Raw genomic sequence first — 12987 nt, 5'->3', positions numbered from 1 at the left:
CTGAGAGGAAGAGGCCATGGATCTTCTGTGAGCATCTCCTGAAGATCTGAATACCAGGCCCTTCGAGGCCAATCTGGAACAATGAGTATTGTCCAATCTCTTTTTCGTCTTATGATTCTCAATATTTTTGAGAGGAAGAGGAGAGAACACATAGACCAACTGAAACACCCACGGTGTCACCAGGGCGTCTACCGCTACTGCCTGAGGGTCCCTTGACCTGGCACAATACCTCCGAATCTTCTTGTTGAGGCGTGACGCCATCATATCTATTTGAGGAAGTCCCCAAAGACTTGTTATGTCTGCAAAAACTTCTTGATGAAGTCCCCACTCTCCTGGATGGAGATCGTGTCTGCTGAGGAAATCTGCTTCCCAGTTGTCCACTCCCAGAATGAAGACTGCTGACAGAGCGCTTACGTTATTTTCCGCCCAGCGAAGAATCCTGGTGGCTTCCGCCATTGCCACTCTGCTCCTTGTCCCGCCTTGGCGGTTTACATGAGCCACGGCTGTGACGTTGTCTGATTGAATCAGAACCGGTAGGTCGCAAAGAAGATTCTCCGCTTGTCGTAGGCCGTTGTATATGGCCCTTAATTCTAGAATGTTGATGTGTAGACAAGCCTCCTGGCTCGACCATAGTCCCTGAAAATTTCTTCCTTGTGTGACTGCTCCCCATCCTCGGAGGCTCGTGTCCGTGGTCACCAGAACCCAGTCTTGAATGCCGAACCTGCGACCCTCTAGAAGGTGAGCACTCTGCAGCCACCACAGGAGAGACACCCTGGCCCTGGGGGACAGGCTTATTTTCTGATGAATCTGAAGATGGGACCCCGACCACTTGTCCAGAAGGTCCCACTGAAACGTCCTCGCATGAAACCTGCCGAAGGGGATCGCCTCATAGGTCGCCACCATTTTTCCCATTACTCGAGTGCATTGATGAACTGACACTCTGTTCGGTTTTAACAGGTCTCTGACCATGTTCTGGAGTTCCTGGGCTTTTTCCATCGGGAGAAAAACCCTCTTTTGTTCTATGTACAGAATCATGCCTAGCCGAGTCGTTGGAACCAACTGTGACTTTGGTAGATTTAGAATCCAGCCATGCTGCTGGAGCACTCTCAGGGAGAGCGACACGCTTTTCAGCAACTGATCTCTCGATCTCACTTTTATCAGGAGATCGTCCAAGTATGGGATAATTGTGACTCCCTGCCTGCGCAGGAGCACCATCATTTCCGCTATCACCTTGGTGAAAATCCTCGGGGCCGTGGAAAGCCCAAACGGCAACGTCTGAAACTGATGACAGCCCTGTACAGCGAATCTCAGGTACGCCTGATGAGGGAGATATATGGGGACATGAAGGTATGCATCCTTTATGTCCAGTGACACCATAAAATCCCCCCCTTCCAGGCTGGAGATAACTGCCCGGAGAGATTGCATTGAATTTGAACTTTTGCAAGTACAGGTTTAGGGATTTTAGATTTAGAATGGGTCTGACCGAGCCATCCGGTTTCGGAATCACAAACAGGGTTGAATAGTACCCCTTCCCCTGTTGAACGAAGGGAACCTTGACAATCACTTGCTGTTGACACAGCTTTTGAATTGCAGCTAAAACTATCTCCTTTTCTGGGGGAGAAGCTGGTAAAGCCGATTTGAAAAATCGGCGCGGAGGCACCTCTTCGAATTCCAGCTTGTAGCCCTGGGATACAATTTCCATCGCCCAAGGATCCACGTCTGACTGAACCCAGACGTCGCTGAAGAGTCGAAGACGTGCCCCCACCGGCGCGGACTCCCTCAGTGGAGCCCCAGCGTCATGCGGTGGATTTAGTAGAATTCGGGGAGGACTTCTGCTCCTGGGAACTAGCCGTGGCAGGAATTCTTTTCCCTTTACCCTTACCTCTGGCGAGGAAGGAAGAGCCGCGACCTCTTCTGGATTTATGCGACCGAAAGGACTGCATCTGATATTGTGGTGTTTTCTTTTGCTGTGGGGGAACATAAGGCAAAAAAGGTAGATTTACCCGCGGTAGCTGTGGAAACCAGGGCCGCGAGACCTTCCCCAAATAACACCTCACCCTTATAAGGCAAAACTTCCATATGCCTCTTTGAGTCGGCATCACCCGTCCATTGGCGGGTCCACAGGGCTCGCCTAGCAGAAATCGCCATGGCGTTGGCTCTTGAACCTAGTAGCCCAACGTCTCTCTGAGCGTCTCTCATATATAAGACTGCGTCTTTAATGTGACCTAAGGTCAATAAAATGGTATCCCTATCTAGGGTATCAATGTCAGCTGACAAGGTATCTGTACAAGCTGCTACCACACTACAAACCCAAGCCGATGCTATTGCCGGTCTGAGCAAAGCACCCGTATGTGAATAAATTGATTTTAAGGTAGTTTCCTGTCTGCGATCAGCAGGATCCTTGAGGGCCACCGTGTCTGGAGACGGTAGCGCCACCTTCTTGGTTAAGCGCGTTAAAGCCTTGTCCACCCTGGGCGAGGATTCCCACCGTATCCTGTCCTGTGCAGGGAAAGGATACGCCATAAGAATCCTCTTGGGAATCTGCAGTTTTTTGTCTGGAGTTTCCCAAGCTTTTTCAAATAACGCGTTCAGCTCATGAGATGGGGGAAAGGTTACCTCAGGTTTCTTTTCCTTAAACATGCATACCCTCGTGTCAGGGACAGAGGGGTCATCTGTGATATGTAAAACATCTTTTATTGCAATAATCATATAATTAATACTTTTGGCCACCCTTGGGTGTAACCTCGCATCATCGTAGTCGACACTGGAGTCAGAATCCGTGTCGGTATCAGTGTCTGCTACTTGGGACAGGGGACGTTTTTGAGACCCTGAAGGGCCCTGTGACACAGTCAAAGCCATTGATTGACTTCCTGTTTTATCCCTGGACTCTGCTTTGTCCAATCTCTTATGTAATAAAGCCACATTTGTATTTAAAACATTCCACATATCTAACCAATCAGGTGTCGGCGTTGCCGACGGAGACACCACAATCATCTGCTCCACCTCCTCCTTAGATGAGCCTTCCGCTTCAGACATGCCGACACACACGTACCGACACTCCCACACACTCAGGGATATATCTATATGGAGACAGTCCCCCAATAAGAGAGAGAGAGTATGCCAGCACACACCCAGCGCCACCGGACACTGGGATGAAATCCCAGTTAGTACAGCGCTTTTATATAAATATATAAATACACTCACTGCGCCAATGAAATGTGCCCCCCCCCCCCTCTTTTTTGCCCTCTGTTACCCTGTTCAGCAGGGGAGAGTCCGGTGAGCCAGCTTCTCTGCAGTGTGCTGTGGAGAAAATGGCGCTGGTTAGTGCTGGAGGACCAAGCACCGCCCCCTCACCGGCGGGCTTCGGTCCCGTTCAAATTATTTATACTGGCTAAGGTTTATTAATATACTGCCTCCGCAGTATCTACTTTATATGCCAGTGTCCCTAGAGGTTTTGTATTGCTGCCTAGGGCGCCCGCCCTGCACCCTTACAGTGCCCGCTGTGTGTGTCTGTGTTGGAGCAATGGCGCGCAGCGTTACCGCTGCGCGTTACCGCTGCGCGTTACCTCAGTGAAGATCTGAAGTCTTCTGCCGCCTGTGAAGTCTTCTTTTCTTCTTAATACTCACCCGGCTTCTATCTTCCGGCTCTGTGAGGAGGACGGCGGCGCGGCTCCGGGACGAACGGCGAGGGTGAGACCTGCGTTCTAACCCTTTGGAGCTAATGGTGTCCAGTAGCCTAAGAAGCAGAGCCTATCATTCAAGTAGGTCTGCTTCTCTCCCCTCAGTGCCACGATGCAGGGAGCCTGTTGCCAGCAGTGCTCCCTGAAAATAAAAAACCTAACAAAAAGTATTTTTCAGAGAAACTCAGGAGAGCTCCCTTGCAGTGCACCCAGTCTCCTCTGGGCACAGGATCTAACTGAGGTCTGGAGGAGGGGCATAGAGGGAGGAGCCAGTGCACACACCTTCTAAAGTCTTTAGAGTGCCCATGTCTCCTGAGGAGCCCGTCTATACCCCCATGGTCCTTACGGAGTCCCCAGCATCCTCTAGGACGTAAGAGAAATTATATGCGTATAGGTGAGATAAATGGCTCGGAAAATTAATTCCTAAATATTTAAATTTGGATTTCACTACTTTAATTTCCTTGAGTAATGCTGATGACATGTCATATGATGTGTCGGTGGCCAACTGCAACATTTCTGATTTATTTATTATATCATTTCTGGTTTATTTTATATCCAGAACATTTCTGATTTATTTATTATATCATTTCTGGTTTATTTTATATCCAGAAAAAGAGCCGAACTGTGTTATAATATCTAAGATAATGGGTAAAGAATAATTGGGGAGTGACATAAACAATAACATGTCATCAGCGAATAGAGAAAGACGCAAGTCTACTCCTCCTACCATGATTCCTTGATATAGGGGTGATTGTCTGACGGCTATTGCAAGTGGTTCTAGGGCTACTGCAAAGAGTAACGGTGAGAGTGGACATCCGTATCTCGTCCCCGTATAAATTTGAAAAGAGTCAGAAAGATAGCCATTACATAGAATCTTAGAATTTGATTAAGAATATAACAGGTTCAGAATATTAACGAATCTATCAGGGAAACCAAATTTCCGAAGCGATAGATACAGATAGTCTCAATGTATTCTATCAAATGCCTTTTCAGCATCTAGGGCAAGGATAGCTTGTGGTGTCTTCTTGTTAGAGTTCTGTGCATCTGAAATGTAGCTGCCAATACTCTTTGGATGTTTACTGTCGAGTTCCGGCCAATTATAAACCCCGTCTGATCTTTATGAATTATAAGCGGGAGGATATATTTTACCCTTTCTGCAAAAATTTTAGTAAGCATTTTATAATTGGCATTCAAAAGTGATATTGGGCGATAGGAGCCCGGATCTGCCAGATCTCTACCTTGTTTGGGGATGATGTTTATAGTGGCTGAATTAAAATGATCCGGGACCTTTTCTAATGTCAAAAGTGAGTTATAGCGTTAATTGAGGGACAATTCAGGGTGCTAATATCTTAAATATTCTGCAGTATACCCGTCAGGGCCTGGTGCCTTGCCATTTTTTAAACGTTTAATAGCACAAGATACTTCTTCCTCAGTGATAGAGCCTATAAGGGATTCTACTAATTGTTCCGGGATTCGAGGGATAGGTAAGTCTTCCCAGAACCTTGCAACTTCTGCTGCAGGAGAGGCGGGCGGTTGTGAGTACAATGAGGCGTAGAATTTAGTCATAATATGAGCTATCTGCGCATTGGTAGTTGTGAAGGTACCATCAGGCTTAGCTAATGGTCTAACCACCATCGGAGGTTTTTGTCCTTTTAAAATGGTAGATAAAAGTTTACCACTTCTGTTGCCATATTTGTAGGCTCTATGGTCTTTTTTAAAGGAAAAACATTCTTCCATCTTAATAAACATGCCATCATAATGTGATTTAGCTTCAAAATATATTTTCTTAGTGTCACAACTGAGGGCCTGAGCTGACGGGAGGAAGCCTCAGTTGTAGGGGCTGAGGTGAAACTAAACTTGGGAGGTTTAATCAGACCCCTAGACATGTAAGTACGGTGTAGGAAGATTGCCCGAAGGCGTGACCATGACAACCAGGATTTAAAAGTCAATAAAAGTTTATTAACAGAACTCCATGTATTCACAGCAGTGGTAAATGAATAGAGATATGCAGTAGTTAAAATGAAACAGTTCCTGGATCACTATAAGCTTGGCAAGAGCCACAGGGTACTGGTAGGATAAGGTACAGTTCTTAATGTCCCAGAGATGGAATGTCCTTACCAGACCCGTCCGTAGTAGTGAGAGTAGCCAAGGAACACACCAGCAGATGTATCACTGGAAGCTGGTAACACTGTAGTTGAGGTGACTGCTGTGGATGCTGGATGGAACCACCCAGGTGTTGAAAACATGGAGTGGATGCTGGATGGAACCAGCCAGGTAGTAGAATGAAGCTAGGGAGCGAAGATATGGGAAATGATGATATACGGGTACCGATGGTTTGCGGGTACCGATGGTATGTAGGTATCCGCTGGAGAAGCACCGGCACTTTAAGGTAGTTGATCACTGCTGGAAGCTGACCGCTGGAAGCAGATGGATTTGTAGCTGGAAGCTGGAGTAGTCATAGAAGACTGCAGAGTCAGGCTGCACCGCAAGGTGGTAAGCTGGTGCGGGTCACTTAGTGGTAGCTGGAGACAGGAGCTGGAAACCTGGAACAAAACAACCACAGGAGAGAGAGAGACTGGAAAATAAGATTTTACTTACCGATAAATCTATTTCTCGTAGTCCGTAGTGGATGCTGGGACTCCGTCAGGACCATGGGGAATAGCGGCTCCGCAGGAGACAGGGCACAAAATTTAAAAGTTTGACCACTAGGTGGTGTGTACTGGCTCCTCCCCCTATGACCCTCCTCCAAGCCTCAGTTAGGATACTGTGCCCGGACGAGCGTACACAATAAGGAAGGATTTTGAATCCCGGGTAAGACTCATACCAGCCACACCAATCACACCGTACAACTTGTGATCTGAACCCAGTTAACAGTATGACAAACGTAGGAGCCTCTGAACAGACGGCTCACAACAATAACAACCCGATTTTTTTGTAACAATAACTATGTACAAGAATTGCAGACAATCCGCACTTGGGATGGGCGCCCAGCATCCACTACGGACTACGAGAAATAGATTTATCGGTAAGTAAAATCTTATTTTCTCTGACGTCCTAGTGGATGCTGGGACTCCGTCAGGACCATGGGGATTATACCAAAGCTCCCAAACGGGCGGGAGAGTGCGGATGACTCTGCAGCACCGAATGAGAGAACTCCAGGTCCTCCTTAGCCAGGGTATCAAATTTGTAGAATTTTACAAACGTGTTCTCCCCTGACCACGTAGCTGCTCGGCAGAGTTGTAATGCCGAGACCCCTCGGGCAGCCGCCCAAGATGAGCCCACCTTCCTTGTGGAATGGGCCTTGACAGATTTAGGCTGTGGCAGGCCTGCCACAGAATGTGCAAGTTGAATTGTGCTACAAATCCAACGAGCAATCGTCTGCTTAGAAGCAGGAGCACCCAGCTTGTTGGGTGCATACAGTATAAACAGCGAGTCAGATTTTCTGACTCCAGCCGTCCTTGAAATATATATTTTCAATGCTCTGACAACGTCCAGCAACTTGGAATCCTCCAAATCGCTAGTAGCCGCAGGCACCACAATAGGCTGGTTCAGGTGAAACGCTGAAACCACCTTAGGCAGAAAGTGAGGACGCGTCCGCAGTTCTGCCCTGTCCGAATGGAAAATCAGATATGGGCTTTTATACGATAAAGCCGCCAATTCTGACACTCTCCTGGCTGAAGCCAGGGCCAGTAGCATGGTTACTTTCCATGTAAGATATTTCAAATCCACCGATTTGAGTGGCTCAAACCAATGGGATTTGAGAAAATTCAAAACTACATTAAGATCCCACGGTGCCACTGGGGGCACAACCGGGGGCTGTATATGTAGTACTCCTTTTACAAAAGTCTGGACTTCAGGAACTGAAGCCAATTCTTTCTGGAAGAAAATCGACAGGGCCGAAATTTGAACCTTAATGGACCCTAATTTGAGGCCCATAGACAATCCTGTTTGCAGGAAATGTAGGAATCGACCCAGTTGAAATTCCTCCGTCGGGGCCTTCCTGGCCTCACACCACGCAACATATTTTCTCCAAATGCGGTGATAATGTTGTGCAGTCACCTCCTTCCTGGCTTTTACCAGGGTAGGGATGACCTCTTCCGGAATGCCTTTTTCCCTTAGGATTCGGCGTTCAACCGCCATGCCGTCAAACGCAGCCGCGGTAAGTCTTGGAATAGACACGGTCCCTGCTGAAGCAGGTCCCGTCTTAGAGGTAGAGGCCACGGATCTTCCGTGAGCATCTCCTGAAGTTCCGGGTATCAAGTTCTTCTTGGCCAATCCGGAGCCACGAGTATCGTTCTTACTCCCCTTTGCCGTATAATTCTCAGTACTTTTGGTATGAGAGGCAGAGGAGGAAACACATACACTGACTGGTACACCCATGGTGTTACCAGAGCGTCTACAGCTATTGCCTGAGGGTCTCTTGACCTGGCGCAATACCTGTCCAGTTTTTTGTTGAGGCGGGACGCCATCATGTCCACTATTGGTCTCTCCCAATGGACCACAATCATGTGGAAGACTTCTGGATGAAGTCCCCACTCTCCCGGGTGCAGATCGTGTCTGCTGAGGAAGTCTGCTTCCCAGTTGTCCACTCCCGGGATGAACACAGCTGACAGTGCTAACACATGATTTTCTGCCCAGCGGAGAATCCTTGCAGCTTCTGCCATTGCCCTCCTGCTTCTTGTGCCGCCCTGTCTGTTTACGTGGGCGACTGCCGTGATGTTGTCCAACTGAATCAACACCGGCTGACCCTGAAGCAGAGGTTTTGCCAGGCTTAGAGCATTGTAGATTGCTCTTAGCTCCAGTATATTTATGTGAAGAGACGTCTCCAGGCTTGACCACACGCCCTGGAAGTTTCTTCCCTGTGTGACCGCTCCCCAGCCTCTCAGGCTGGCATCCGTGGTCACTAGGACCCAGTTCTGTATGCCGAATCTGCGGCCCTCTAACAGATGAGCACTCTGCAACCACCATAGCAGAGACACTCTTGTCCTTGTGGACAATTTTATCCGCTGATGCATCTGCAGATGCGATCCGGACCATTTGTCCAGCAGATCCCACTGAAAAGTTCGTGCATGGAATCTGCCGAATGGAATCGCTTCGTAAGAAGCTACCATTTTTCCCAGGACTCTTGTGCATTGATGCACAGATACTTTTCCTGGTTTTAGGAGGTTCCTGACTAGATCGGATAACTCCCTGGCTTTCTCCTCCGGAAGAAATACCTTTTTCTGAACAGTGTCCAGAATCATCCCTAGGAACAACAGACGTGTCGTCGGGATCAGTTGGGATTTTGGAAAATTCAGAATCCACCCGTGTTGTTGGAGCACTACTTGGGTTAGTGCTACTCCGACCTCCAGCTGTTCTCTGGATCTTGCCCTTATCAGGAGATCGTCCAAGTAAGAGATAATTAAGACGCCTTCTCTTTAGAATCGGTCTTACCGAGCCGTCCGGCTTCGGTACCACAAATAGCGTGGAGTAATACCCCTGTCCCTGTTGTAGGAGGGGTACCTTGACTATCACCTGCTGAGAATACAGCTTGTGAATGGCCTCCAATACCGTCGCCCTGTCGGAGGGAGACGTTGGCAAAGCAGACTTTAGGAAACGGCGAGGAGGGGACTTCTCGAATTCCAACCTGTAACCCTGAGATACTACCTGCAGGATCCAGGGGTCCACCTGCGAGTGAGCCCACTGTGCGCTGAAATGTTTGAGGCGACCCCCCACCGCCCCTGAGTCTGCTTGTAAGGTCCCAGCGTCATGCTGACGCCTTTGTAGAAGCCGGGGAGGGCTTCTGCTCCTGGGAAGGAGCTGCTTGTTGCAGTCTCTTACCCTTTCCTTTGCCTCGGGGCAAATAGGAATGTCCTTTTGCTCGTTTGTTCTTATAGGAACGAAAGGACTGCGGCTTTTTCTGCTGGGAGGTGACCTGGGGTAAAAAGGTGGATTTTCCGCCCGTTGCCGTGGCCACCAGATCCGATAGACCGACCCCAAATAATTCCTCCCCCTTATACGGCAATACTTCCATATGTCGTTTGGAATCCGCATCACCTGACCACTGGCGCGTCCATAAACTTCTTCTGGCAGATATGGACATCGCACTTACTCTTGATGCCAGAGTGCAAATATCTCTCTGTGCATCTCGCATATAAAGAAATGCATCCTTTAACTGCTCTATAGTCAGTAAAATACTGTCCCTATCCAGGGTATCAATATTTTCAGACAGTGACTCCGACCAAGCCACGCCAGCACTGCACATCCAGGCTGAGGCGATTGCTGGTCTCAGTATAACACCCGTATGTGTGTATATACTTTTTAATGTATTCTGCAGCCTCCTATCAGCTGGATCCTTGAGGGCGGCCGTATCAGGAGACGGTAACGCCACTTGCTTTGATAAGCGTGTGAGCGCCTTATCCACCCTAGGAGGTGTTTCCCAGCGCACCCTAACCTCTGGCGGGAAAGGGTATAATGCCAATAACTTCTTTGAAATTAGCAGTTTTCTATCTGGGGTAACCCACGCTTCATCACACACTTCATTCAGTTCCTCTGATTCAGGAAAAACTATCGGTAGTTTTTTCACACCCCACATAATACCCCTTTTTGTGGTACTTGCAGTATCAGAGATATGCAAAGCCTCCTTCATTGCCGTGATCATATAACGTGTGGCCCTACTGGAAAATACGTTTGTTTCTTCACCGTCGACACTGGATTCAGTGTCAGTGTCTGGGTTTGTGTCGACCGACTGAGGTAAAGGGCGTTTTACAGCCCCTGACGGTGTCTGAGACGCCTGGACAGGTACTAACTGGTTTGCCGGCTGTCTCATGTCGTCAACCGACTTTTGTAGCGTGCTGACACTATCCCGTAATTCCATAAACAAAGCCATCCATTCTGGTGTCGACTCCCTAGGGGGTGACATCACCATTACAGGCAATTGCTCCGCCTCCACGCCAACATCGTCCTCATACATGTCGACACACACGTACCGACACACAGGGAATGCTCTGATAGAAGACAGGACCCCACTAGCCCTGTGGGGAGACAGAGGGAGAGTTTGCCAGCACACACCCAAGCGCTATAAATATATATAGGGACAACCTTAATAAGTGTGTTCCCTTTATAGCAGCTCAAATATTATAAATATCGCCAATAAGTGCCCCCCCTCTCTGTTTTTACCCTGTTTCTGTAGTGCAGTGCAGGGGAGAGTCCTGGGAGCCTTCCTCGCAGCGGAGCTGGGCAGGAAAATGGCGCTGTGTGCTGAGGAGAATAGGCCCCGCCCCCTTTTCGGCGGGCTTCTTCTCCCGGTTTTTTTGGAACCTGGCAGGGGTTAAATACATCCATATAGCCCCAGGGGCTATATGTGATATATTTTAGCCAGAATAGGTATATTACATTGCTGCCCAGGGCGCCCCCCCCAGCGTCCTGCACCCTCAGTGACCGCTGGTGTGAAGTGTGCGGAGAGCAATGGCGCACAGCTGCAGTGCTGTGCGCTACCTCATGAAGACTGAGACGTCTTCTGCCGCCGGTTTCTGGACCTCTTCTCTATTCGGCATCTGCAAGGGGGTCGGCGGCGCGGCTCCGGTGACCCATCCAGGCTGTACCTGTGATCGTCCCGCTGGAGCTAGTGTCCAGTAGCCTAAGAAGCAAATCCATCCTGCACGCAGGTGAGTTCACTTCTTCTCCCCTAAGTCCCTCGTTGCAGTGAGCCTTTTGCCAGCAGGACTCACTGAAAATAAAAAACCTAACAAACTTTTTCTAAGCAGCTCTTTAGGAGAGCCACCTAGATTGCACCCTGCTCGGACGGGCACAAAAACCTAACTGAGGCTTGGAGGAGGGTCATAGGGGGAGGAGCCAGTACACACCACCTAGTGGTCAAACTTTTAAATTTTGTGCCCTGTCTCCTGCGGAGCCGCTATTCCCCATGGTCCTGACGGAGTCCCAGCATCCACTAGGACGTCAGAGAAACAGGGTTTGACAACCAAAGCACTGACGATTTCCTAGTGCAGGCTCAGTCCCTTTATACCCTTAGGTATACCGGGATTGGATGACCAATTAGGCAGACTCTAGCGGAGCTATGGATTGGAGGTCAGGATCATGTGACTGAAACTAAGATGGCTGCGCCCATACTGGCCAGTGGAGGGAAACCTTGTTTGTAACACCACATGGAGATTCCTCTGTAATGGCGGCGGTGAACACAGAGAACGCCGACTTGCGTCTCAAACCTTCAGCTCGGACGGCCGCGGCCGCAGTAGGTGAGGAGTGCCACATACCTTGTAATGCATTGAGAATATGGAGATGATGCCCGAGGCCCCGCTGGCAGGTGACGCCATGCCAGTCGCCCGGGCATTAGAAAGGCAATATCCACGGATCAGTAGAGATGAGACATGACGTATGGATGCTAGCCACATAGGAGGGAACCGGGCCTAGGACGCTGGGACAACCTTAGGAGACACCTGAAAGGTAAATAATGGCGTCCAGATACCCGGATCGTGACAGCACCCCCCCCCCCCCCCCCCCCCCCCTTTAGGAGTGGCCCCAGGACACTTCTTAGGCTTCTGAGGAAATCTGGAGTGGAAATTCCGGACCAAAGTAGGAGCATGGACATCTGAAGCATTGGTCCAAGAGCGTTCCTCAGGACCATAGCCCTTCCAATCAATAAGATACTGTAGCTGACCATAGCGGAAACGTGAATGCAGAATGGAATCGATTCAGAATCAGCGGTTTCAGAAGGGAAACATGGAATGTCCTAGGAATTTTCAAGAATGGGGGTAACTGGAGTTTGTAAGCAACAGGATTGATAACTTGTTCAATTTGAAAAGGGCCAATGTAACGAGGTGCAAACTTCATGCTTGGAACTCTTAATCTCAAATTCTTCGTAGACAACCACACACGATCACCCACCTTGAGAGCAGGAACTGCCCTACGCTTCTTATCTGCAAACTTCTTGTATCTGAATGATGCTTTGAGCAGAGCCGCTCGGACATTTTTCCAGTTATTTGAAAACTGGCGCAAGGTGATATCAACTGCTGGTACAGAAGTCGCTGGAAGCGGCTGGAATTCTGGAACTTTAGGGTGGAATCCATAGTTGATAAAGAATGGTGTTGAAGAAGATGAGGAATAATATTGGTTGTTATGGCTGAACTCGGCCCAGGGAAGGAGTTGAACCCAGTTATCTTGAGAGGAAGACACATATATACGGAGGAAGGCCTCCAAGTCCTGATTCACCCTCCCAGTTTGACCATTGGTCTGAGGATGGTAAGCTGTAGAGAACTTTAATTTGACTTGGAGGGCTTGACACAAACTTCGCCAAAATTTGGCTACAAAT

Source organism: Pseudophryne corroboree, chromosome 1, assembly GCF_028390025.1.
Source record: "Pseudophryne corroboree isolate aPseCor3 chromosome 1, aPseCor3.hap2, whole genome shotgun sequence".
NCBI classification, from domain to species: domain Eukaryota; kingdom Metazoa; phylum Chordata; class Amphibia; order Anura; family Myobatrachidae; genus Pseudophryne; species Pseudophryne corroboree.
This window is presented reverse-complemented; position numbering follows the sequence as displayed.